The 25,637-nt window shown below is 45.1% G+C and overlaps 2 long non-coding RNA genes across 2 annotated transcripts in view; both read left to right on the forward strand.

Moving 5' to 3' along the window:
* Positions 1-11,266, forward strand: part of LOC308632288 — an 827,867-nt gene extending 816,601 nt beyond the window's left edge. The window contains exons 2-3 of the long non-coding RNA XR_014018490.1: positions 10,395-10,609; positions 10,832-11,266. This is a non-coding gene — a long non-coding RNA (uncharacterized lncRNA). The remainder of the gene's footprint in view (positions 1-10,394; positions 10,610-10,831) is intronic.
* Positions 11,267-13,206: 1,940 nt separating this feature from the next.
* On the forward strand, positions 13,207-19,525 carry LOC308632286. Its single transcript, XR_014018488.1, has 4 exons — positions 13,207-13,263; positions 15,427-15,511; positions 15,797-16,009; positions 18,737-19,525. It is a non-coding gene; the product is annotated as an uncharacterized lncRNA (long non-coding RNA).
* The last annotated feature ends 6,112 nt before the right edge of the window (positions 19,526-25,637 follow it).

Genomic DNA, 25,637 nt, shown 5'->3' on the forward strand with positions numbered 1-25,637 from the left:
CTATTAATGCAGATGGCGATTGGTTGTTGGTGTCCTGACCCACAGCAGTCATTTTACAAGTAATGCGCATCCAGCGCTCTGTGTGGGCCTTGCTCTGGGCCTCCACTCTCCCTGCCTGGCCTATGTCACAGAGTCCCCTTGCAAGCAAGAGGAGTGGCAGGCTCCTTTTCAGGGGCCCTGTCCATTTGACTTTCATTTTCATTTTGTCTAAGAAGTGTCACTGACTTCTGATTTCTTACCACTCTATTTTGGGATTTAAATGTTTAAAAAGCTCATTCTTGATATCTGGATATTCTTTCATATATCTTTTTAAAATATAGAACATGTTCTGTCTTTCTGAAGTAATAAATTCATGTTTTCTAAAGTTGACTTTTATTTTTGCAGTCTCTGATTCCATCACATTGAAATATTTGTAATTGAATCAGCTGTGAATGCAAAAGAAAGGCTAGGATATCAAAAATGATATGCATTTTCCTCTGTGGTCTCCACCCCTTCCTATCCTACCCACTACTTTCCCACACCCAAGGTAACCATCATCCTAAATTCATGCTCATGATTTCTTTGCCTTGTGTGAAGTTTCGTTGCATCTGTAAATATCATTGAAAATGTTTTTCCATGTTAGTTTTAAACTTCATGAATAGCATGTCATATTGTTTCTGATGTATTAGGGCTTTTTTGCATTTAATATTTCCCTAAAGCCCATCTGTAACATTGTACTTCACCATGATTGCTACACTGCTTACTGGCATTGGTGTCATGCCAGAGTTCATGCAATTAGAGTACTTGGCCATGAAATTTATAATATGTGTCTTCTTTATGAATGTGCAAAGTATACTCACAGGAAAATGGGATGAATTGCTGCATGAAAATTTATGACAATTCACATTTAGAAGATATTGCCAAATGGCAAAGTATTTGAAATAAGTTTCACCTCAACTAGTAATGTACGGGGAACCTATGGATCCATATCCACTCCAGTGATATGTTTTCTCACTTCTCACTAGGTTTTAATTGTTGACAACTAAAGAATGTTCTGCTCCTCCAAACTGCATTTCATGTTGAAGTTCTCCAGGTCTTGAGGAACTTTTGCTACTTTTCATGGGAGCAGCCTCGTCTGCAGCAATGGGATCTGGCTCCACATCATCTAGTGTCTGGACTCATCTGTTTTCTCCCTTTCTCTTTCATGCAGTTCCTGGCTGAGTTTTTAAACCTTGAACTTGTGCTTGAAAAGTTGTGTTTTCTCCTTTATGAATTGAGTTTTTGCACCCTCTGGAGTGCAGAGGATGCAGGTTGGTGGGCTTATATCTGGGCACACTGGGTGGTGGCTGTTGTCCGTGTGATGCTCCTCTGTGAGCCTTTTTGTGGGGTGTACTGCTGTTGTGTTTGTGCAGTGTTCTCCACTGGCCGCTTGGGGTTCTCCTCAGCCATTGCCTTCTGTGAGTTCATGTGTTTGAATGAGAATCAAGTTGACTAGCAATTCTGGGGCTTGTAGCCATGGACCATCTTAGAGGTGCTGGAACATAGGAGCTACTTCCCTGGCTTCTGTGATTTTTCCTGCCACTTGGTGCTTGATAGTCAGCTCAGCATCCTGAGTCTGCATACTTGGAGGGCGTTGCATCTGCTGGCTGTTTCCCTTAGTGGCAGGAGTGCAGGGTGCAGGACTGTCCCTGGCTGCTGCGGAACATTGAGCACTGATTCCCTCTGCAGGGGCGACTTACTAGCAGTAGCCTTGGTGTCTGACTGCAACTGTGGGCCCTGTGAATGCCGGCTCTCTGTGGGTGGTCTGTGGCATAATAGCCGCACCCTAGCTGATGAGGATCACCTGGGTATCAATATGTGACTAGGGTGGGGTGTCCGTTTACCTGCCCTCATCTGAGCTCCTTAGACTGGCAGCTTTGAACTTGTGCACCTATTTCCCTCCAGTGGGGCTTCTGTGTAGCAGTGCTAAGTGCTTGCCAGCTATGTACAAGTGCAGGACCTGTGGGTGCAGCCTGTCCAGCAATCTGTGGTTTAGAAGCTTCTACACTGGCTCCTGCAGACCACTGGTTTTTACCATTTACCCTGAAGGGGATAGGGTGTCAATTGGCTGGCCCTCACCTGAGTCCTGTGGTGACTGTAGCATGAGGTGGGGTTAGCACTGCCTGGGAACCTTTTGCTTTGGGGTCAGCTCCACCCCACTGAGGGTGTTCCATAGCCTTCATCCAGCAAGGATCCCTCAATGAGTTCCTTTTAGAAAGATTACTGAGAAAACCCATTTCAGAGGCATTCCCTTGGGTTTAATTTGTAATTCCTTATACATAGGCAGGAGTTGGGTTTATTTAACTGCTTCTGTGGAGGCTGACTAGCTGTGGATTATATATAAAATGTCTTACCTTTCTGGCATGGTTTTCAGCTCACAGTTGGGGCAAAATTGTTTGATCTCCTTCACTGTCTTTGCTGTTGCTGTCCCATTTTATCTTGGTCTGATTTTCTTTCCAAGTGGTCTCCATGTTTCTAAATGCAGTTTTTCCCCCAGTAACATCAATTATTACCTTTCCACCCCTTAATATAGATTCTCTCCTTAGAAGACAGAGAGGGAATGGTAAAATTCTGAACTTGGGTAATAATTTTCAAAGTGATTTAGCAATAGGCAACTTAATCATATTCATCAGGACATGATTTCAGTGTGATTTCTTATTTTTTAATAACATGAGGCTCATAGTCAGAAGTGAAGCTTAATTATAGAAAAAACTGAAGATTTATATTTCTGTGTATCTTAGGTTTATTGTCTATGACATTCTCTACTGGAAAAAGAGCAGGAGATATTTGAATGTGAAATAACGTTAAGGTCTAAAAAGGGAGGAGGGTATTTTAGTGTGGGCAATGATGTCTGCAAACAGGAAAGTGTTGAAAAACAAGAATTCAGACTATGGGTATAGAATCATAAAAAAGTATTGAATTTTAATGAGATCTTTAAACCACTGACCAGTCAAGAAGTGAAAAGGTTACCTTTCTCAACTTTGGGAGTGTAAACTGGTTCAATCTACTTTGCCTTTGTTCAATATCTGGTCATGCTGTATGTATATATATAGCACTGTGACCCAGGAATTTCCTACTTTGGTTTATACCCAGGAAAACTGGATATAAACTCCCAAGGCAACATGGTCGCAATAATCAGAGTGGCATTGAGGGTAGGGCAAAGTCTTGGAATCAGCCTAACCACCTAGCAATAGGGGAATAGACATCTAAATAAATTATGATATATGATAAAACCAAGAGAGAAGTGGGTTTATTCTACTCATTCCTGAAATGTTAAACTTCAGTGAAAGAACCAGGACTCTGTTTGAACATGGATGAATATGCCAGACACAGTGTCCAACAGAAAAAGAAATTTTGGGAAGAATATATATCTATAGTATGATGATTTAAATCTGTAAGCTTGATTATGATAAGTATCAAAACTGCATGGGAATGAGAATCACAAATATCAGACAGAAGGAAAAGGAATGCTCTCTGAGATGATATCCACTGGCTTCCCCTGTGCTGGTGATATCTTAAGCGGTGGGTACATGAGCGTTGCATTTTTTCTCTCTCTGTTTTGTATTATGTGCAAAAATGTTCCTCTGACTAAGGATTCCTTATATCTGACATTGCATCCGTGTGCATTTTTTCACTAATTGGAATAATCAAGATGTTTTCCCATTTTGATGTAAACATGACCTGGACAGCTTTATTGACTCATCAATTAGTCATTGTTTAGTATTCCATAAGCCCAAATGTCTGGGGACTTAGTACATGTATCCAGAAATCTTTTGCTTTCCAGAAAGTGCTGGTAAATGTGTACTCTGGATGTGTCTTATCCAAATGAGGCTAACTTAAAAGCCTGAGAATTAGCATGACTCTATAGAAAGAAGCAAGCATCCACTGCATAACACTCCAGGGACAGGAAATGTCTATGGGGTTTTCTTTTTTTCTTACATCCTCTGCAAATGGACTTTGCTTTTCCAGATTTAATCCCTATAGGTGACTCCAAGTGGTTGGGAGGATCTGGTGATTCAGAATTATTGCATCCTTTGTGTCCAGCAGGGGGACCCATAATCTAGCAAACCTATGTAAAATCTTGGTACTTGCCTCCAGTCTATTGGATTTTTTGTTCTTGTTATTTGCTGTTCCCCACTGTGACCTAAGCAGCCAATAAGAACAACTGATAGGGGTAAAGTTTATTGGGGTCACATGGTTTCAGAGGTCTCAGTCCCTACTTAGATGGCTGACTCGATTTCTCTGGAGTGGGGCAGCTCATCATGGAGGAGGGCCCAGCAGAGAATAGCTGCTCAGCACATAGTAGGATCAGGAAGCAAAGAGAGGTGGGAAGGGGACATGTGTTCAATACATCCTGCCAGGGCACAGCCCCAGTAACCCTGCTCCTGTAGTAGTATCCCACCTGCCTAGAGTTACTACCCTGTCATTCCAACTAGGATGCACTCTTTAGGTCAGAGCTCTCACAATCCAATCACTTCACTTCTGAACATTCGTGGCGTTAACATAGAAGCTTTGTGTGTGTGGGGGGGGGGGGGGAGGCACTTCATACCCGAATTGTAACAGATGGACATCAGAAAAATGTTTATTAAGCCACATGCTCACATGGGACATAATATGTATTAGAATGTGCAATGAGCACGCAAACTGACCAGCCTTTTGTCTTTTTCCTAACTCTCCTCTAGTGCAGTATATATACAAGTTAAGCATTGATTAAACCCTGAAACTTACAGGTCTCCTGGTCCTCTCAGTTTCACTTATCTTTAGTTACTCATGCCCCTTCAATATTTTCTCTCCTTGACCTAGGAGGTGTATTTTCCTCTCATGCTAATGAGGCCTCTTCCCTCTGCCTGCCCTGCTCTCAGTTCCCTCATCCCTTTTCCCGAAGACCTGAGTTAGGATAGGCAGAAATAAGCAGATCATGAGGCTTGGCTTATGAGTCACAGTTGCTTGACAGTGCTGGTCTGATCATTGCCTGCCATCTGAGTCTGGCTTCTGATGCATGCACTGTCTCTACAAGCTGTGATTTTTGCCTGATAATTTTTTTCTTGAAATCTGGACATGATGTGCTTGTTAAAAGAATTCAGATACATAGGCCTTGAGTAATGTGTGGGTAAGACGTCGAAGAAAGGGAATTTTCTGTGGTCCTGGGATTATAACTTAGTGTTTTGGTGAGCATGTGTGCCGAAGTCTGATCATCCTCAGTGAAATTCACTTTCTCCTCCACCCTTCCCTTAGGTTGTAGAGGACAGTTAGAGGGGATTCGTGTTTAGAATTTCTTTTCCTCCACATGGAAGGTTAGAGGGAGTTCATAATTTCCCTTCCCCCCATGCCAGCCCACACAGCCTGAAGTTGCAGTTTTCCTCTTCTCCAGGTCATTTGGGCCCTGAGAATGAGTTTTTATTTCTCTTTCATGAGATTTAAGTTCCAATTATTATGACATATACTTCTTTTTAAATTTTTATTTATTTTTTATTTTTAAAATAGTTAATTGATTTTATTTTTTAAACAACGAGAGTGAAATGCATTACAATTCTTATTACACATATAGAGCACAATTTTTCATATCTCTGTTTGTATATAAAGAATGTTCACACCGATTCATGTCTTCGTACATGTCCTTTGGATAATGATGTCCATCACATTCCACCATCATTACTGTCCCCATCATTCCACATCACCCTGTGCCCTCCCTTCCCCTCTCACCCCTCTGCCCTGTCCAGAGTTGGCCTATTCTTTTCATTGTGTTCACCAATAGCCAGGAGGCAGGTGGCCTGTGATTCCATTCATTCAAACCAAAATCAATGGGAGACTGGTTTGTGACTCAGGGAGAGGCTACTGCCTGGCTGGCCAAGGGTATTGGGCATTGAGACCACTGTGTGAAGAATAAGTGGTCTGAGGCCTCTGTTGTCTTTTTCTGGTTCCCTATTGCATATCATCTGACCAAGCCTAGGAAGTCGAAGGTATAATTTTGAGGAAGAATAAAGGAGATTCCTTCAATTCTTTTATTGTAATCCCTAGTACCTTTCCCTGTGTCCTATTAAAACATCCAGCTAACATATATTATTCATGTTCATTTTTCTCATCACTACAATGTAATTTTCACAAGGAAAGAATTTGATTGTGTTCATTGCCTTAAACTGTACCTTGAACATTGCCAAGTACACAATGACCCCTCAATAAGTATTTTGGAATGAATGAATCCTTCTGATATATAAAGCCTCTGTGAAGTGTCTTTACCACCTCTGGCTAAACTTTGTGTATTTTTACCTTACCAGCCAGAACTCTGGAGGGAAACTGGGGACAGGTGGTTTGTGGTTTTAGACCACAAACTTCCCTTTCCTGTAGTGGTAATGAAACACTTTTGTTACATTTATTGTTTTTAAACAGTTCTTTTCACTGACTTGTTCATCACATATGTTATCTTTCTGACCCACAGAAAACTCTCCAAACCCTCTGAAATATGCAGCAATTTTTTTAAAAATTATTTTGACCACAAGAAAATATGAAAACCTTTTCCCATGATAGAGGCATAAAGTATATCATGATTTCAGCAGGACATGATGAATATTTTGGCATGGATTCTGCTTTTTAACATCAAATGAGGTATAATGGATACCTTTATCTGGAACTTTGTCATCTGATTTCTTTCCAATAAGTTCTGCTGGGTTCTGAGTTTCATGTTCTATATTCTACAATCAGAGTCAAGAGAAAAGTGAAGACTTGATACAAAAGAGGGTAGAAAGGATATTGAAATGGATCAATGACAATAACCAGTAATATATCATGAGTTAGGAAAAAAGAACACTTATCTCACAAATGGTCAACCTTCCAGAAACAACTCATTTTTCTTTTTTAATTTTCATACTAAGGATGGAACACAGGGGTACTTTACCACTGAGCACATCTCCAGCCCCTTTTATTTTTTATTTTATTAAGGTGACACTAAGTTGCATGGGGACTTGCTAAGTTTATGAGGTTGGCCTTGAACTTTGAATCATTTTTAACATGGCAATTGATAACTATTTTGTTTTTATTGGGAATAATGAAGCATTTTTTATTCTTAGTAAGTTTTAAACATCAACTAGTTCAGTTCATTGAAATGTTTACCAGACAATGACATAAGGTGCCTGGTCAATGTCTCAGTATGGAATTGTGTCCAGAGCTCTATCCAGAAGTCCTGCTCTGGCCAGGGCATCTAAGTCAGCTAGACATCTAACAGGGAGCTCCCATAGATCTGACCCAAAGGAATTGTAATGTATTTCTAACTTTGATAGAAATGTCCCCAGACCATGGCAGTAGCCATATCATGTGGTGGCAGGAGGCACTGGGAGATATTTTATGTTTCTGACAAGGTACCCAAGACTAGTGACTCTTGGGCCCAGCTTGATCTGGTGTTGAGGTCAGTTCCAGCGTGGCCACTGACTGTTCATCAGAAGGACACACAACCCTGGACACCACTGTGGCTGTGGGAATCCCCTGAGGAGAGGGAAAGTGGAAGGGCCTAGGCTGACCACTGTGTTTGTGGTGGGCTAATGCTCTAAACTGTGAATAGCAAATGTGCTGAATTTCCCTGGAATCACAGAATAAGACTCACAATGAATACTGAAAACTGTGAGCTGTGTGTGAACTATGGTCAAGGGGTGTTCTACAATGTGATCACAGAAATATTTTAAAAGATTTTAGGGAGTCAGTGTTAAATTGCCTATTGTAATAAAGTTTTTTCTTGACACTCATAGTGAGTTTTATGCATTCCTAATCACATATCCTCTGACACTGCTTCGATGCCTAGGGTAGGTGGACATTAATTGGAAATAGTTTTCTTATTCTAATTTTAATATGCACAATTTCTTCACTGACATCTTGGTCTGTCACATCTACTCACAGAAGAAGAAACTCTGTTAGTAACATGCAAGTCACCATCAGAATGTTCCTTGCTGGAAATTTTAGCTGCAATGTTTACTCAACTCCCCTGGGAATTTATAAAACTACAGATTCTGCTTTACCAGGGCTGGATGGGTGCCAAGTACCCATGCAACTAGTGGAGCTCTTGTTGACTATCAAGGCTATTGGTGATAAATTCATTTATGGCAACTGTAATACTTCATAGACCTTTGTATTTGGTGAGTCATAGAAAGTATCTGAGTAGATTATGACTTACGGAAATGTTCACAACAATCTGACTTAACAGATCTTGGATTTTATATTTTATTATTTATAAAATAATGAAACAATAACGTGGGCTGAGATAAAATATAAGATCTTAGACATTCTGTAATAAAACCGTATCACTTGAAGTATGGAATTGATCATCATTGGGTAACGAAATGGAAGTAAAGGTATCAAAGCAAATGATTGTCAGTTTAAAATTGTATTTTCTGGGGTAAGTGGTAATGTGGTATTGTATTAATTAGTGGATTAAATAGGTTGATGGTGGTTTCAGTCAGTTCTATCACTGCTGTGACCAATGGATTTGACCAGAACAACTATAGAGGAGGAAAAGTTGATTTGAGGTTTCAGAGGTCTTAGTCCATAGAAGGCTGGCTCCATTTGTTGGGGTTTGAGATGAGGCTGAACATCATGGCAGAGGGAAACAGCTCACATCATGGTGATCAAGAAGCAGGGAGAGTAAGACTCCACTCTCTAGAAACAAATATGTAACCTAAAGCCACTCCCCAATTCCCACATCCTCCAGCCACCCCCTACCACTTCAGTTACCACTCAGTTAATCCCTATTGGGATTAAATCACTGATTGGGTTAAGATACTTACAACCCAATCATTTCTCCTCTGAACCTTCTTGCATTGTCTTACTTTTGGGGATACCTCACATCCAAACCATAACAGAAATTGTTTTAGGAAACATTTAGGTGCCATCAAACTGAGGCTGTTGGCTTTGCGTCATATTTCTGAGGAAAGCTAGGCATGTTTAGTGACTTGGTGCCATCACTATCAGGATAGCCATACACCTGTAGCCTCAGTGCAGTATTGAATACACAATGTGTCTGGTCACTTTTCCTAATCTTCAGGCTACATGTGCACATTTGAGAATGGGTTTTAGTCATTTTCTCATCCTTTGGCTTATTCCCTTCATATGTTCTCTGAGATATTTTATATGTGAGGCTTTAAGAATAAAAGAATATTCTATAAAGAAAACCTTGTTATTTGTGTAGTATAATATTTAATAGGTTCATTCAGAAATCAGAAATCTAAAGTTATTTGCATCTGAGCTAAATGAAACATATTTGTAAGCATCCTGGACAAGACAAAGGTTTTCTCTCTTTATAAGCATCTGTTTTTCTGTTTGAGCTAAATTCACAAATTGGCAGCTCATTTTATCAGTTGTGTATTTTGATGGCATTTTATTTAATTACCCACTTTTAACTCTTAGATATTTTTGCATCAACACTGTATTCTTTCAAAACAGAAGATCTAGGCTCACAAGCCCACATACCAATGGTTGGCTTGAACATGTTCTTCAGTTTGGCATATCCCTCAGTATCTCCTTTTGTTATCTGTTCAGTCAGCTTCGCTACTCCTTCTGCCTTCATGGCTTTCATAGTTGCCACATACTGTTTATGAATCAGGAACCCCAGTCCTACAGCATTGCATTCTCTGAATATCACAAATCTCACTTTTCACTTAGCAGTGCCTGACATAGCCAGTAATATTTACAAGCAAATGCTAGATTTTTAAAAGTCAGTGTGTCGCTGGAGGTTTAGCTCAGTTGGTAGAGTGCTTGCCTTGCGTGCCCAAGGCCATGGGTTCAGTCCCCAGTAACACACACACACACACACACACACACACACACACACACACACACAAAGTCAATGTAAGCTTTTCCAAAAGAGCATTAGGTAGGTATATAGCATACATAAAAATTAAGTAAAGAACACTGTTTTTAAAATATATTATTATTTATAGGGAATTCCAGCAGATATATAATGGTGAAATGAGAAGTCTTCCACCCATTTTTATTCTTTGTTTCCTGATTACTTTTATGAATAAGAATAAGATACTTCCTTGTTCCAATGTAGATAGTTCCCACTTCAATGAATGGATGTTGAGTGTCACCTGCTACTTGGATGTCTGCATGTCTTGACACTAACATTGTACTTGGTAGGTGGCAGAAAGTCAATTCTGAAGTTAAGTTCTTGTGTTCTAGCAGCTGTGCTGAAGATCCTTGGTGTGCCACCTTCTGCAATCCGTGCTGCTCTCTTCAAGTTCTTTATTGACTTCTTGGTTATCAGCATCATGGTCTCCTGGTCTTTGAGTGTGGAAGATAGTCATGTAGAAGATTCCAAGGAGGACAGATCATTGATAATGTACTCTAATCTATGTGCCCCACCAATGAACTGTTGTTTCTTCTTTGGTTTTAAGGAAGACAGGGTGTCTTCAAACACTTCTGTGCACCTGGGAAACCAGGCATCTGCTTTACTTCGACGAAGTGGTAGTGATTCATTTCAAGAAGACATGAGAAGAAAGAACTGAACTTCTGGTATGATGCAGGCTTCTTGCATTGCAAATGGGTTAGAAGAGAGAAGAGTTGCTTTATGAGATTTTATAACACTTTTCCTGAAAAGTTCTACACAGAGGTGAGTCTCCAACATGTTTAGAAACCATTTAAGATATCTTTTTTACTGAACTGAATCAGAGCCCACCCATATTGCCCCCGCACTTCTGGCCTACACACTGCCACCTGATAGACTCCCTCAGACACGGGGGTAGACATGCTGGTGCTCTCTCTCATCTCAGGTCAAGCCCTTAACACTGACCTCTCTCTTCTTTATTCCCATCTATCCTTCCTGACCATCCAGAAGCTCCAATTCAAAAGGGCATGAGTAGTCCATGGTATTGGATGAGTGTTTGTTCCCGGCCTAGGGGTAAACACGAAGGAACACACCTGCTCCCAGGCTTACCAGGACAGTCTTGGCATTCTTTTGGCTTTGTTTTTCTAACCGGATGCAAATCAAGCAAGTGTCTCCCACCTGCTTGTTTAAAAGCAGCCTTGACAACTTGGAAGTTGATTCTGAGAACTGTGGGGGGTGGACATCAGCAAAGCCCAGAAACTGAACGCCACTCCAACTTGCCAGTTTGCTCTATGGGCATTCTAGAACATATGTCCATATGAGGCTTCTAATCACCTTGTGTGGATGTGGAATGGCACGAGGAGTCAGCATGAATAAGGTGGGTGCTTACCTCCTTTCCCTTGACCTGGGTCCTCTTCATGGTGGGATGTTTTCTTACGAGGAAATGATACTTCATTTGAGGATGCATGGAGAAATAGATGATTGCATGGTCAGAAATAGATGATTGCATGGTCAGAAATAGATGATTGCATGGTCAGAAATAGATGATTGCATGGTCAGGGACATTACTTCTGCATAGAGAGGTGGAGAGGATTGGTAGGTGACACTCAAGGATTCTACCACAAGACACCCGCAACCCCTGAGAGTCTCTGCTAGGGCAGGCCTGCGCCACAGACTTGAGAGCCCTCCGATCCAGCTACAGTTCCACCAAAGACTTCCTCAATGATTCTTCCCTGAAGGAGGATTATGCACAGGATCTAAACCACAGACTCCCCCAGATGGGTGGACATGCTGGTGCTCTCCCTCATCTCAGGTCAAGCCCTTCACATTGACCTCTCTCTTTTTTCTGTCTATCCTTCCTGACCATCCAGAAGCTCCAATTCTAAATGGCCTTTGATATGTGTTAGTTCCCTGCCCTGGGATAAGCACCAGGAGACACCCCTGCTGCCAGGCTTACCAGGACATTCTTGTACTTTTTTCTGCTCTGCTCCTCTGAGCTGAAATGAACCAAACAGCTGTCTCCCACCCGCTTATTGTAGAAGGTCCTTGAAGATCTGCAAATAATGACTCCAGTGACACTGGACTTCTTGATCCATTTGGTGGCCATGAACCTAGGTTTTATTGCAGAGGACTTCAAAGTTGATTTGAAGAACTGTGGGGTATGGAAACATCAGCAATGCCCAGAAACTGTAACCCACCCCAGCCTGTTCTATGGGGCTCCTAGAACATATATCCAGGAGCTGAGGGTTTTTACCTCCTCGTGTGGATGTGCAGTTGCCAATGTCTTGGCTGGACACAAGATCACAAGCCACTCACAGCTTTGTTGATTCAAACAGCAATTCTTTATGCCCGAACTCACACCGGCCTCTACACATGTTCTGGGGAAGTCCCAGTTCTGCTGCCGCCCAATTCACCTACTCCACGAGGCTTTTTTCCAAATACTTTCTTAATCTCCCAAGAACTCAACGGGAACTCAGGCAGCAGGAACGCCCTATTCCCAGCAGCAATAATCTTCAACCTCCAACTTCCCTAAAACCCATGTTGTCTTAAACCGGAATGCCCTAAACTAGTCTAAAACCGGGAACGCCTTAAACCCAAGGAGCGGGATACTTCCTCAAACTGAAGGATACACCCTAAATCTGGATACACCCTCGTCCTTGAGCAGGGTCACCTTTCTCAAACACACATGCAATGTCAACAGCGAAATTCCAAGGCAAATCCATTTAACATGGGGTACGCTGGCAAGGAAATTTCGATGCGTCATTCCTACTTGGCAATGGCCCTCAGCATGCAGTGGCACCAGGAGGAAAGAGTGAATAAGGAGGGTGTTTATCTTCCTTCCCTTTACCTTGTCTCACTTGCTGGTGGGTTGTTTCTCTGAAGTCATATTTGACTCGAGTATTCATGGAATAAAAGACATTTCCTTTGTCAGGGATCTTCAGCTCTGAAGAGAGAGAGCCAATGGGTGGTAAGTGACTCTCAAGGGGTATATCAGAGGACACTTGCAACACCTGAGAGTCTCTGCCAGGGTCAGGCCTGAGCCACAAACCTGAGGGCCCTCTGATCCAGCTACAGTTCTACCAAAGACTTTCTCAATGATTCTTTCCTGAGGAAAGACTGTGCACAGGAACTAAACCAAACTACCACCTTTCAATGAAAAAGCACCTTGGACTCCAGAATGTCTCAGTTCAGGTTGGACCTGCTAAAGAGACACTGCTAGGGTTTGCATCAGGATTTGCCCCTGTGGCTCATGTGCTGAAGCTCTTCTCCCAGTGAAGCAATGTTCACACATGGGTTTTCGGGGAAGCATTTGATGGTGAGTGCTTTGACCTTCTTAGTGGATTAATCCATTCATAAATGAATACAGTCCTGGGAGGTGGCATAAATTGATGATGAATTCACATATGGAGACTTTAATTCTTCCTAGATCTTTGCATTTGGTGAGTCACAGAAAGTATCTGAGTAGATAATTATTTGTAAGCATGTCCATAATAATCTCATGTAGTATGCATAACAGAGTAACAGATCTCGGATGGGGAAATATTGCCATTTCCTTTGTTGCATTGAAGAAAAGTAATCATGACATAATATTTTCTTTTAAAAAAAATTTTTTTTTTGCCTTGAGGTATGCCACTGTGTTGACCAAGCATGATTGTTGGTAGGTAGGATAGCAAGAACTTGAATTCCGGGATTTGACTGTCATGTGTCCATCTGTTGTTTTTCATTGATTTCTTTGAATAGATCCAGATTGGCAGCCGTCACAGTTTAGCTTTTGACTTTCCCAGCTGTGGGCATCCTGATGGCCCTCAACTCCCTGTCAACACAGACAAGTCTATAAGGAACATGAGGATAAATATCCCTATGCATGTCCCCTTGCTTAAGCAATATGTAGGTAAAGTATGGACAGGTGGAATTTCTGGGTCAAAGAATGTCTGTTTACGTCTTTGACTAAGCAGTGCCAGGTGGCTCTTCTGAAAGCTCAACCTGTCCACATATGGCCAGCATTCTCTTCTCTAGGTTTCTGACTTGTGCATGTTGAGTAGCTAGCACACTGTTTTTGTTGGTATATTTCTTAGTTTCTATTCTGATGCTTTTCATTGGGGGATTCTCTCCCATGAAAATGAGCTTCCTCTGGATCCCCCTGCCCATTCCTCCGCTTGACCTTGTTTTCTTCTTATCGCACATGTAAGTTCTCTGGGGATGTTGGATTGTTTGTCCATTATGAGATCAACACAGGCCCTCTAGAACTTTCAAACAATTAGTAAAATTCCTAAAGAGAAAGTGAACCCAGAAATTGTGCTAGCATTTTGGGAAGAAAAGTGTTGGATAATATATTCAAAGCATGAAATTCTATTTTATTCTTTCCAAAATATCTCTGGGCAATGAAATGGAAGTCAGGGTATCTGAGGAAATGATCATCTGTTTCCAGTTTTCTGGGATTTGGTTTAAGTGGTCAAGTTGTGATATGTATTAATTCATGGATCCAATAGGGTGATAATTCTTTTAGGTTACCTTAGGTGCCTTCAAACTGAGATTGTTGGCTATCCTCAGGTTTCTGAGGAGAGCTAGGCATAGTTAGTGACATGGAGCCATGACAGTTGTTGGTACACCTGCAACCCTACTGCAGTCTTGAAGAGGCAATGTGTCTGGTCCCATTTCCAAACCTTCAGGCTCAATGTGCACATTTGAGAATGGTTTCAGCCATTTTCTCATCCCTTGGATCATTCCCCTCATATGTCCTGTGAGACATTTTCTATGTGAGGCTTGAAGAAGAAGAGACTATTCTGTAAAGAAAACCTTGTGATCTGTGCAGTATAATACTGAATAAAGTCATTGAGAAATCAGAAATTCTGTTTAAAGATATTTGCATCTTAGCCAAATAAAATCTATTTCTAGGCATCCTGGTGAAGACAAGGATTTATCTTTATATCTACCATCATCTGTTTTTTTCGCTTGCATGAAGTTCATCAATTTACAGGCCATTTTATCAGATGTGCATCTAGATCCCATTTAAATGACACACTTATAAATGGTAGAACTTTTTACATGAGTACTTTATCAAACACAGGTTTGGGCTCATGAGCCCATATATCAGTAGTTAGCTGGAACATGTTCTTCAGTTTGGCCTATCCCTCAGTATCCCCCGATGTCATCTGTTCAATCAGCTTCATTCCTCCTGCTCCGTCACTGGCTTTCATAGAAACCACATGCTGTCTATAAATCAGGGATTCCAGTCCTACAACATTGCATTCGTGGAATATTTAAAGTAATCCAATTTTCACTTCACCATGCCTGACATCAGCAGTAACATTTATCAGCAAATGTTAGCTTTTCCAAGATGCAATTCTATGTGCTCCTCTCCCAAAGAGTCGTACTAGGCATATCGCATACATAATTATTAAGTAAAGACCGTAATTTTTAAAATGTCATCCATTGTGCAGTTGACACATGTCTGAGATACTTTTTATTTTGGAGGAGGTATTATTTAATAGGGAATTTCAACAGCTACGTAATAGTGAAATGAGAAGTTTTGCATCCATTTTATTCTTTGTGTCTGATGATTTTTATGAGTAAGGATAAGATACTTCCTTGTTCCAATGCAGATGATGCCCACTTCTGTGAATGTGTGCGGAGAGTCACCTGCTACTTGGATGCTGGATGTTGTGCTTGACACTAACATCGTACTTGGTAGGTGTCAGAAAGTCAATACTGAAGTTAAGCTCTTGTGTTCTAGTAGCTGTGCTGAAGATCCGTGGTGTGCCACCTTCTGCAATCCATGCTGCTCTGTTCATGTTCCTTACTGACTTCCTGGTGATGAGCATCATGGTCTCCTGGTCTTTGAGAATGGCCAAGCATTGCTCTGTGAATGTGGAAGATGGGCATGTGGAAGGCTCCAGGGAGGAGGGATCATTGATCATGTACTCTAATCCTTGTGCCTGTTTAATGACCTGGTTTTTCTTCTTGGGTTTTAAGGGAGACAGTGCCCTCAGACACTTCTGTGCAGCTGGGAATGCAGGCTTCTGCTTCACCTTGAAGGAAGCGTTAATGGTTCATTTCCAGAAGACATGAGAAGAGAGAGTGAGCCTCTGGTATCATGCAGGTTCCTTGCATTGCCCATGGGCTAGAAGAGAGAAGAGTTGCTTCATGAGATTTGATCCCCTTTTTCCTGAAGAGTTCCACACAGAGGTGAGTCCCCAGCATGTTTAGACACCATTTCAGACCCCTTTGTTGATGGAATTGAATCAGAGCCCCTGATGATGTGGAAGAGCTAAAGATGGGTTTGCTATGAATTTTCTATTTCATTTCTCAGGGCCTGAGTCAAGCCAGCCATTGTGCTGTCAGCGCATGAGCTGCTGGTCAAATGTGAGGAAGTGGTCTTGCTTTATGAAAACACCACCCTGATTCAGTGAGCCAGAGGCAGCCTGCAGTCCCTCAGTTTTCCTGTAAAGGCAGATTGCTGTGGATGGCCTCTGGCCTCGTCATGCAGCCCTGCTCAGAGTAGGGGATTGAGGGTCCAGGCAGATCCCTAGTTCCTTTGGACCTTTATTGCCATTGGGCCGCCCCAGGGTCCTTGGACTCTACCTGGTCTTCTGGCCTGGGTCAGGGGATGTGAGGTTTGGAATCCCCCCTCTGTGGCAGGATCCCAGGCCCCCCACCACTTGAGGGCAGGCAGAGCCTTCCCTAATTGTGTTAGAGGGGGAGACTTCTCCCACCATCCTCATCCATGCTCATCCCACATTGTGTAGCTTGACACCTGAGGACCTTTATTCATTGACTTAGTGGTTAGTGGTGACGGTTGCTAAGACTAAGTGACTCTTTCAAGTCACATCACTTGCATGGTAGGGCTAGAGCATGGATCTTCCTCATTGATTTCATGGGACTCTCTCATGGAAACTGGGACTGCTTCCTAAACACACACTCTACATTTGGAGTGTCAAAATTCTTGGCACTGCCTCCTTGGCAAGTGTATCTTGTCTTCTACTTGGGAATTTCACAAATATTTTCGTTTGGTTTGTGGAGGTCATGCAGAAGGGATTTCATTTGAAATGGCCCAAACAAGAAATACCAGTTGTCTTTTTCGCACATGGATGTGCGTAGTGAACACCCCTTTCTGTGTGCTTGCATGAGTTGCTCCTTTGAATTTGTTGAAGAATGGTTGGCTGGGGAGCAAGGTGACGAGAGATGGATATCAATGGTTGTCCAGTATTCTGAAGTGAAGAATGTATTGAGGATGTGAAGGCTTTTCTAGCCAGTTCCTGTGGCTCAGTCAGGGATTAGTCAGAGGATTCTGTCTGGTAGACTCTTTGGAGCAGATATCAAAGTGGCCTGATCTTACCCTGTCCAGGACTGAATGCTGAGCTTGAGTGGGAGCTTCTTGTCATTTCAAGCATTTCCATGAGTCTGTCCTCTGTTCTCTTGTATCCAAGTGGTTTCTAACAAGAAAGCAGAATAAAAATTGAAAGTATGGTGATTGATTATTTATACCAATGTTATTTCAATCAACTTTGTATTATACAAAATTAACTTTCTGCTAGTCAAATTTCATATGTTGAAGAAATAATGAAAATGTTGGGGTGTGTGGATGAGGATGTGCAAATCAAATATTTTTGAGCACCAAGACCTGTTTTGTTTTGTTTTTTAATTTAAATAATAAACTGCCAGAGGACCACACCTGCCATTCAGCCTCAACAACCTCCAGGTCCAGGCTCCAGGTGGCCCATTTCACCAGGGTGTGTGGGACCACACTGTCCTGGGATGAGAGAGCAGTACCCAGGGATGTTGTCATCTCACAGAGTAGATATTGCCAGAGACAGTGGGAAGGTAGTGGCACACGAGGAAGGGAAGAGCTCTCAGGACGGGAAGAGGGGGCCGCTTCGGGACTCAACGGGCATGGCACGAGGCTGCTGGCCATGGTATATGCCTGGGCCAGCTGAGTGGGACAGATCCATGCTCTGTGTCCCTCTACCCTTCTCTGTAGCCTATGTTGGCAGCAGATCAGGGAATTGGGGTCAGAAGTGCTCCCAATAACACAGGCACCAGCCCCCACAGTGTGTGCCAAGCCCTTTCCCCACCTGGCCTGACTTAGTGCTTGTCTTGCTTCAGGGCTGAGACCCTACAGTCTCTGATGAGGGTGTCTGCGGCCCAGATCCACCCTGCATGGCCAACATGCTCAGACCTTCAGCTGGGTCCTAGGCCTCTGCAACCAAACCCTGTTAACTGGGTGGCCTACAGCAGAGGAAGAGCCTTCGGTTGAGCTCCAGAGGCTCAACACGATAGGTGTTGGGCTGTCCCAATGCCAAAACCCCTCCCAGGTTTCTAGGGGAGTGTCCCCCCAACTCTGTCAGCCCTTGCCCACTCTCCTACTGCTGTCCATGATCTGTGGTTCCCATATGGGCATCCCCTCCTGACACCATCCTCACTTAGGCTGTTTCCCCAATTCTCCCTGGTCTCTGGGTCCAGACTCCCCTCTTCCTACAAGAATATCAGATATTGGATTTGGGCCCAGTTGATGCTTTATTCCATCATGTGAGCTCTTAGCTTCATCCCTGTGCAAAGACTCTTTTTCTACACAAGTTCGCACGACTTTTGGCTAAGAATTTTCAAGGGACACTTTTCTAATGAGTACACTTTCCTTCCTTCAGATCTCCCCCCAGTGAGCATTCCTCGCACCCTTGTCCTAGTTCCTTTATGGCAGGTTCCCTCCTTATGGCTGAGAGGACCTAGTGACCCCTGGATTCACACATTCTCCTTAATCACCAACACACTGCAGAATTCTCCATGGGACTGTGGTGTTGGCATTGGAACCCACCCCCTGACCTCTAAAAGTGGTCTGGACAATTGGGTTGGCTCCCTCCCTCCTGAACCTCTTTGATGCCCTTTGAAGTAAGTTATTCTTTTGGATTCCTCCAACAGTAGGCAAGTCCTTGGATCCCCTGCAAGAAAGTCTTCTGGCCTGAAGGTCAGATGTGTCCAGATGTTGACTTGAAGGATATCAGCTCCTAGAAGCCCTCATCCTGGCTGCAGTGTTTTCTCCCCTCAATGCAAAGCAAGAAAGTGCAGTTGGCCCTGCACCCATTCTTCTGCATCCATGGTCCCCACCAGCTGGAAATCCAAACTATCAGGAAAGGAGTTGTGCTCTCTGGACAGATTCTTCTCTCCTCATTGTTTCCTGGATCTTACAGTGTTACAGAGAGTGACACTGCCCTTTCATTGTATTAGGTGTCACAAGTCATCTGGAGATAATGGAAGTGCTACAGGAAGAAGATATGCAGCCTTTAGATGCAAATACTCTGCCATTTTTGTAAGAGACTTGAGCCTGTGTGCACTGGTGTTTTTGGAGGACTTTGAACAAATCTCCCTTGGATTTCTTGTAATGTTTCTGGTTTCTGGACTTGGGAGTGTTCAGGACTTGAGTGTGAGTCAGCCCCATGGGGATGTAGTAGGAGGGCAGTCGGAGCTGTTGTGCAGAACCTCAGTGATGGCTTGTAAGGCCACATGCAACACTGCAAGCAGGAGCCGAGAAGAGAGCCCTCTCCCCATGTGTTCAGTTTGACTCTTATCCAAAATCATGACTTGTGAAATGTTGCAGAAATGGAGTCAAGAAGTTGGGATGTTTTGGGGAGCATGGGCTGTCATTCTCTTCTGTCTCTGCATTATGATGTGTTAGCGGGTGAGAACTTAAAGATGTGCTTAGGCCATGGATTCTCCTTCCCTGGGAAGGGGGTTCTCAAAGCAGCCCTTGTCCCTGTTTCACTTGCTTCCCGAGGAGGACACAACAAGAAAGTTCTTACAAGTTGGCCCCCGATCTTGGTTCCAGCCTCCCAAGTTTGAGAAATAAAATCTGTGCTATGAATTACCCAGTGTCTTGTATTCTGCCATCACAACACGAACTATGCTAAGATAAGTCAATCAGCAGTCTCCCAAGTGTTTACCCTGTGGTAATCAACACCAAACATCCATTTTGTAATTGAACCATTTTGGAGTGCACAGTTGAGTGGCATTAAGCATGTTCATATTGGTGCATAGGCATCGCCACTATGCATCTCTAGAACTCACATGGACATACTCTTGCCATCGGTACTGAATTCTAGTGCCCTCCCAGGCCCAGGCAAAAAACATTGTACTTTATCTTTTTATGAACCTGTTAATTGGGAACCTGAGATGAGTGAAATCCTACAAAATTTGTGTTTCTCTGGACATCATCATTTTCAAGGGATGCAGTTCACCCCCACTTATGGGTATACCAGGTCCACTAGGGTCTTGGGTTCCATGCAGCCTGTAAGTCCCCTCCTCCTCCAGTGTACATGGAGGCCCTGTGCCTGGTGGTTCTTGAGCTGATTACAGGATTTGTTCACTGTGTCGTGGGTCATGATGGACTATAAATAGAAGCAATGCCTGGATACTCCTGAGATGTGAGGAGGCCCAGCCTGTGTCCTGAGAATTGTTGTGACCTCCTAATTAATAGGCCCCCCGTATCCCAGAGAAAAGGGCAAGTCCAGAGCCAGTGGAAACTCAGTGTCTCTGAGAGAACTTTTGGGGTGGGGGGCCGGGATACATTGATGTGATGTCTCTGATGCAGAGTCACGTGCTTCGAATCCAGGTAGAGGTGCTCAGGAGCAGCCTGGGCTGGCACGTGGGTTCCCCACCTCCACACCTGTGGAACATCTTGGGGCTCTGAGAAGCACAGCAGCCTGACGACGTGAGGGCATCTGCTGTCTGCATACAGTGAGCTGGGTTTTCTTCACGTCTCTCAGCAATTCCACATAACACCAGCTCTGAACCCAGAGTCCTGGGCACTTAGTTGAGGCTCAGTCAGCTCCCACCTCTCTCTACCTGACAGAGCCCTCCTGGCTCCCTCTGCACTCATTACCTTGAAGATGAAAACCTGGAGGGTGGGACTTCCCGTCATCCAGAAGTTCCCAAACACATTCCACTGTGTCATTTGTTCCTGGAACCCAAATGGTTGGGGTGGGCCACAAGCACCCTGGCCTCCATGTGTGGGAACCATGGTAGTATAATCAAGAAACAGGAAGGAGAGGGGTTGGACTGATCAGTGCAGATGGCAGGGCAGAGTACAGAGTGGAATGGAGAGTTCTCACCCGGGGTGATTGTTGTGATGTGCACAAATGCTCTGCTGGTGCTGGGGTGCCCCCATGGTTCCCAGGGTCTTGAAAGGCTACAGATGCCCACAGAGTGTTCTCAGATGCACATAGTGGGAGGCCCATTGCTCACTACGTACCTGTGGAAGAAGTAGGAGGCCCCCTTAGTGTGGAGGTGCCATCTAGAAGGCAGCCTCACTTCTCTGAAAAACTTGATTGGAAAAAAAGTGTATGGACCTGTGCCCAAAGGGCCATATATGCTCCTGGAAGTTGGTGGTGGAAACAGTTCTCCATCCATTAATCACTCCCTCACTCACTAATGTCCTTGTGTCCTTGAGAAAGGCTCTCCCTTTCCTGGTTTTCCTGAATAGAAATCCTCTTGCATCTTGGGTGAATAGGGTTATGCATTGTGCAGAGGGTGTTGGTCCACTGAGCATCTTAGAGACTGTCCTTTATGGAGCCTAATGATCCTCATTGGGGAATGAGGCCAGGGTCCTAACTGTGGTTAGTGTGAGGACACCCTGGGTTCAGAGAGGGAAAGAAGGACAAGGGAAACTCAGATGTCCCTTCATGGCCCCTGGAGTTAGAGGACTTACCCCTTTGCACCTGGGATCGGGAGACCTCATTTCCTCGAGGACACGCACACTCAGGTGTAGGTCTGGAGTGTGGGTTCCTTTCTGGGGTCCAGGGCTGTTGTTAGCCACCAGGAATGACGGTGCTCTCCATGCTGAGTGGAGCCAGTTTTGCCAGGAAAGAGAGCCCATGGTCACGCCTTGTCCAAAGCATCCCACGCCAGGGGCTCCCATCCCTATATTCCTGTCCTGAAAGGAAGCCCCTGAGAGGCAAGGTGGGTCCAACCACCTCCCATGTGTTCACTCATCACTGTGTTCCAGCAGTCACCCCAGTTAACAGTCCTGATGGGATTGGATGTGGCTCAGATGTCACCCTCATGAGCTCTACCCTGGTACAGGTGCAGTTCTGCAATGGGAGAAACTCAAAACCTCAAAACACATGCACATGAAAGAAAAGAGCAAGAGCCTGAGCCCAAACAGGCCAGGTGTGGCAAACACAGCTGGAGTGCCTAGGTGGGGACTCAGAATTATGTCAGTGGGGTGGCACTGCTGCTGGCACCAGCATGATAACCGAGAGCCAGCCCTGCTCATTTTTGGGAGCAGTGTGTTGGGGAAGGCAGCAGAAATTGAGAGGCAGGATTGAGTTTGGCCCTAGGAGGAGGTTGGGTAAAAGGCCAGTGTGGGTTGGAGGGCCTGGGCAGATAGAGAGAGGCCAGGGCACACCCCAAAGCCTGGAGACTGCACTTGATGTCCAGGGTTGTGGAACACCACCTCCCCTCTTACTCACAACTGAGAGCAAGGGGCATTGATAAGTTCAGTTTGTGTGCAGCTGCATGCAAGGTGGCTCGGCTAGGCACCTCTGTTTCCTTGACTCAGGAGTCTGGGAGTCCAGGCTCCACTGAGGCTCGGCTGGGAGGATCAGAGTCTGAGTTTATGCCTGTGTTCCTGGTGGGATCCATGTTGGCTGAGCCTCAGTGTTTGTGTGATGAGAGGACGGGTGAGTGTCATGTCTTTATCACAGGACACACTTGTTAAATGGACTTGTTTGCTCTGAGGAGGAAAGAGAGAGGGGGGAGTGGTGCTGGAGACAGGGATGCAGACAGGGGTCATGGACTTGGCATAAGTCGGTCTTGGAGGTGATATCCCATCACCTGTACCCACTTCAATTCCCATGAATCCAGAGGCTGAGCCCCCTTGAGGTGAGGGGTGAAGTGGTTCTGGGCAGCAGGATGCTGTGGTACCTCGGAGTCTCTGTGAGACCCAACACTAGACACACTTGGCCCTTTTGAAATCTTAGGAGAAGCCTTGGGAAGTTGTATGGCAGAGGGGAGCAGCCTCTGCATCTCAGTCACCTCCAACTTGCCATGGTGTAGAGTGGGAACTGCAGCCACGATGGGACGGACATTGGCCACGTCCCTGTGTGGGACACAGGCCTGATTGAGTTGGGGTGCATTCTTTGTCTCTCCCCTTCTTGTGATTGTCCCATCTCTACGTTTGTGCTTTAGCCACCTGTGAGTCCCATCTCTGGTTTCAGTGAGAATAGAGGGTGTTATGGGCCAATAGACACAATAAACCCTAGAGATTAGATGCTACCCTACTTTTCAGAAAAGACTGGGCACACCATGAGTTGCACAATGATGGGACTAGGGTCCAAAAGCTGCTGAGAGGGAAGGACTGATTGTGAATGCATTTTGAAGGATCCAAGCTGGAACTCTAGTGGCACCAAGCAGGGCAGATGCTGGTGGGGGTATTTGGGTAGTTGTTGGTGAACACCTGCACACCTGAGATGGGTAGGCATGGAGGAGAAATCAGCAGCCCATAGGGCTTTTGAAAGTGGTCTTATGTGAAACGAGGCTCAGGTATGGGCACAGGAAATGACATCATTGCCTTGACAATGGATCAAACAGAACATGGAACCCTGGTATCCAGGCACCCACTTCACTGACCAAGCCATCCGAGCTCATTTGTTTGGAGACACTGGAGTGAGAAGGATGTTCTCCTGTGGTCGCAAACAATGCCGAGCCTCAGGCTCCCAGGAATCTCAGGGGGGCCAACTAGCCCTTTTGTGGATGCACTGGGTGAGGCTTCATCTTAGACGCCAGAGCCTCTGGCGATTGTCGCAGAGGAGCTCAAGAGTAACAGTGAGTAGCACAGGGCAGGTGAGCCCAGCAGGCCCTCTAGTCTGATCCCTGATGAATGGCCCAGGACTCCTATTCTGACTGTGTGTGTGTGTGTGTGTGTGTGTGTGTGTGTGTGTGTGTGTTTATACTGATGGGAACTGTCCCATTGTGCTTTGACTCTAGTGTATTGGCACAAGTCATTTTTCTGTTTGTCACCATTTCCATTTTGAACCCACCATTCTTGGTCCCAACCCAGGGTGAAAATGATCAGAACACGGAGGAGCCCTTCAGGGTACAGAGCCTTGAACCTTACAGGCAGGACCAGCTTAGGAATGAGCTCCTGCCTGTCATTTGTGGGAGGAACCTAGATTTCAGCAGCAACATGGGGTTCATCTCCTGGGATTCCATCCCCACCCAGCAAGGTGCTGGATCTCTTGTTCCCAAGGTAAGCGCCAGACCACCAAGCCCAAGTGTGTAGCCCCCTCATGCCTGGGTCTTGGGGCTGCCATGTACCTCTCAGGGACCCAAAGGTTTGTGATACCTAATGAGATAGAGGACCACACTCATAGTGGAATGTCAGCCCCGAATGGGACGAGTCCTGGAGGTGCCTGCCACAGCCTTGCAAGGGGAGTGAACTCCCCTCTCAGGCAGAGAAACCATCCTGACTCCAGCTGACCCACAGAGGTCCATGGAGCAGTCCCCACACACTGGGCACCACAGCTCAATGGTGTGCGCTGAGCTCATTCCCAGGTGGACTCAGTGAGGCCAGGTGGTCTTTCTGGTTGATGTTGGCTTTGTGAAGAACGTAGATCTGTGCCAGAGGCGTCTCAAAACTCGGGCCTTGGGGAAAGCTCTTTTGGGTTAATAAAGACATGTTAGTATACATAGTGGGACAGAGTGTCCTAGCTGGGACATAGCTGGACAGGGGCTTTGGACATGGCAGCTCCCACACCCAGAGATATGTGGGAATCAGCAGTTTGGGCTCATTCACTGATGAACATGGAGAAAGCACCCACTGTGTGAAGACACGTCTCCAGTCACGTTTCATAATTCAGTGAAAAATGGGGTGCAAATGACTGCCATTGTGTCCCTTTTCATGGGGGTCAGCCTAAAACCGCAGGTGCCATGAGTACATATCCTACATGTGACTGCATCCCTGACTCCATGAGGCATAACTGCACGTTGTCCTCTTCAGTGACTATGGTGGACCCCTGGACCAACTTCCACATGGAATGGGCTTGGGGTCAAGAGGGTGGGCTCCTGTTTCCAGAATAGGGACCTGCAAGGTGATTTGACTTGGGAAGGCTGAGGAAAGACTGCTCTCCCCAATTCTGTTTTCTGCCTGCAGTGTAAGGTGTGGGGCTTCAACAGTAGGAGGGGTAAGGCAGGGAGTTGTAGGTGGAGTCATGGTCCTCTGGGGAAGCCCCTGGGACAATGGATCCCCCACACTACACCTCCCTGTCCTCCCCCAGGGCCACAGAGATGTGGTCTGCACTCATGGGAAAAGAGAGGTCCACCGTTACTCAGGGGGACTCAGTGAGAGCTCACAGAGAATGAGGTAGCATTGCAGCCCACGCCAGGGGAGGAGGTGTCTCTTGAGCCCTGAGAAGAGTGGGCAGGAGGACAGACACTCCTGGAAGGTGCACTCCAGGTTGGAGAGCATGTAGCCAAGGGGAAGAAGAGTGTCATGCCTGGCCAGAGGAGGGGAGAGCTGGTCATACCATGGATCTAACGCTCCTTCCTTGAAGGCTCTTTGCCTAGCCACCTGTCCTGTCCCTGCCTGTACAGCCACTGTGTCTGGTCTGAGGTGGACTGGTGTGTTCAGAACCAGGGACGGTTCAGGAGTGTAGGGTCAGAGGTTTGCTCTGGAGGCCGTGGCGAAGGCAAGGCCTGGGTTTTGCTGACTCCACACCTGCCTCCCCACAGTGCCTCACCTTCCTTCCTGGGGACCTGGGTGAACTTCTACACCGAGGCTTCCCATCAGCCTCCAGGCTCTCTGAGTCTGCAGCTGCTGCTGCCGTAC

This window comes from Spermophilus citellus, assembly GCF_964194105.1.
Source record: "Spermophilus citellus genome assembly, chromosome: 13".
Taxonomy (NCBI): Eukaryota; Metazoa; Chordata; class Mammalia; order Rodentia; family Sciuridae; genus Spermophilus; species Spermophilus citellus.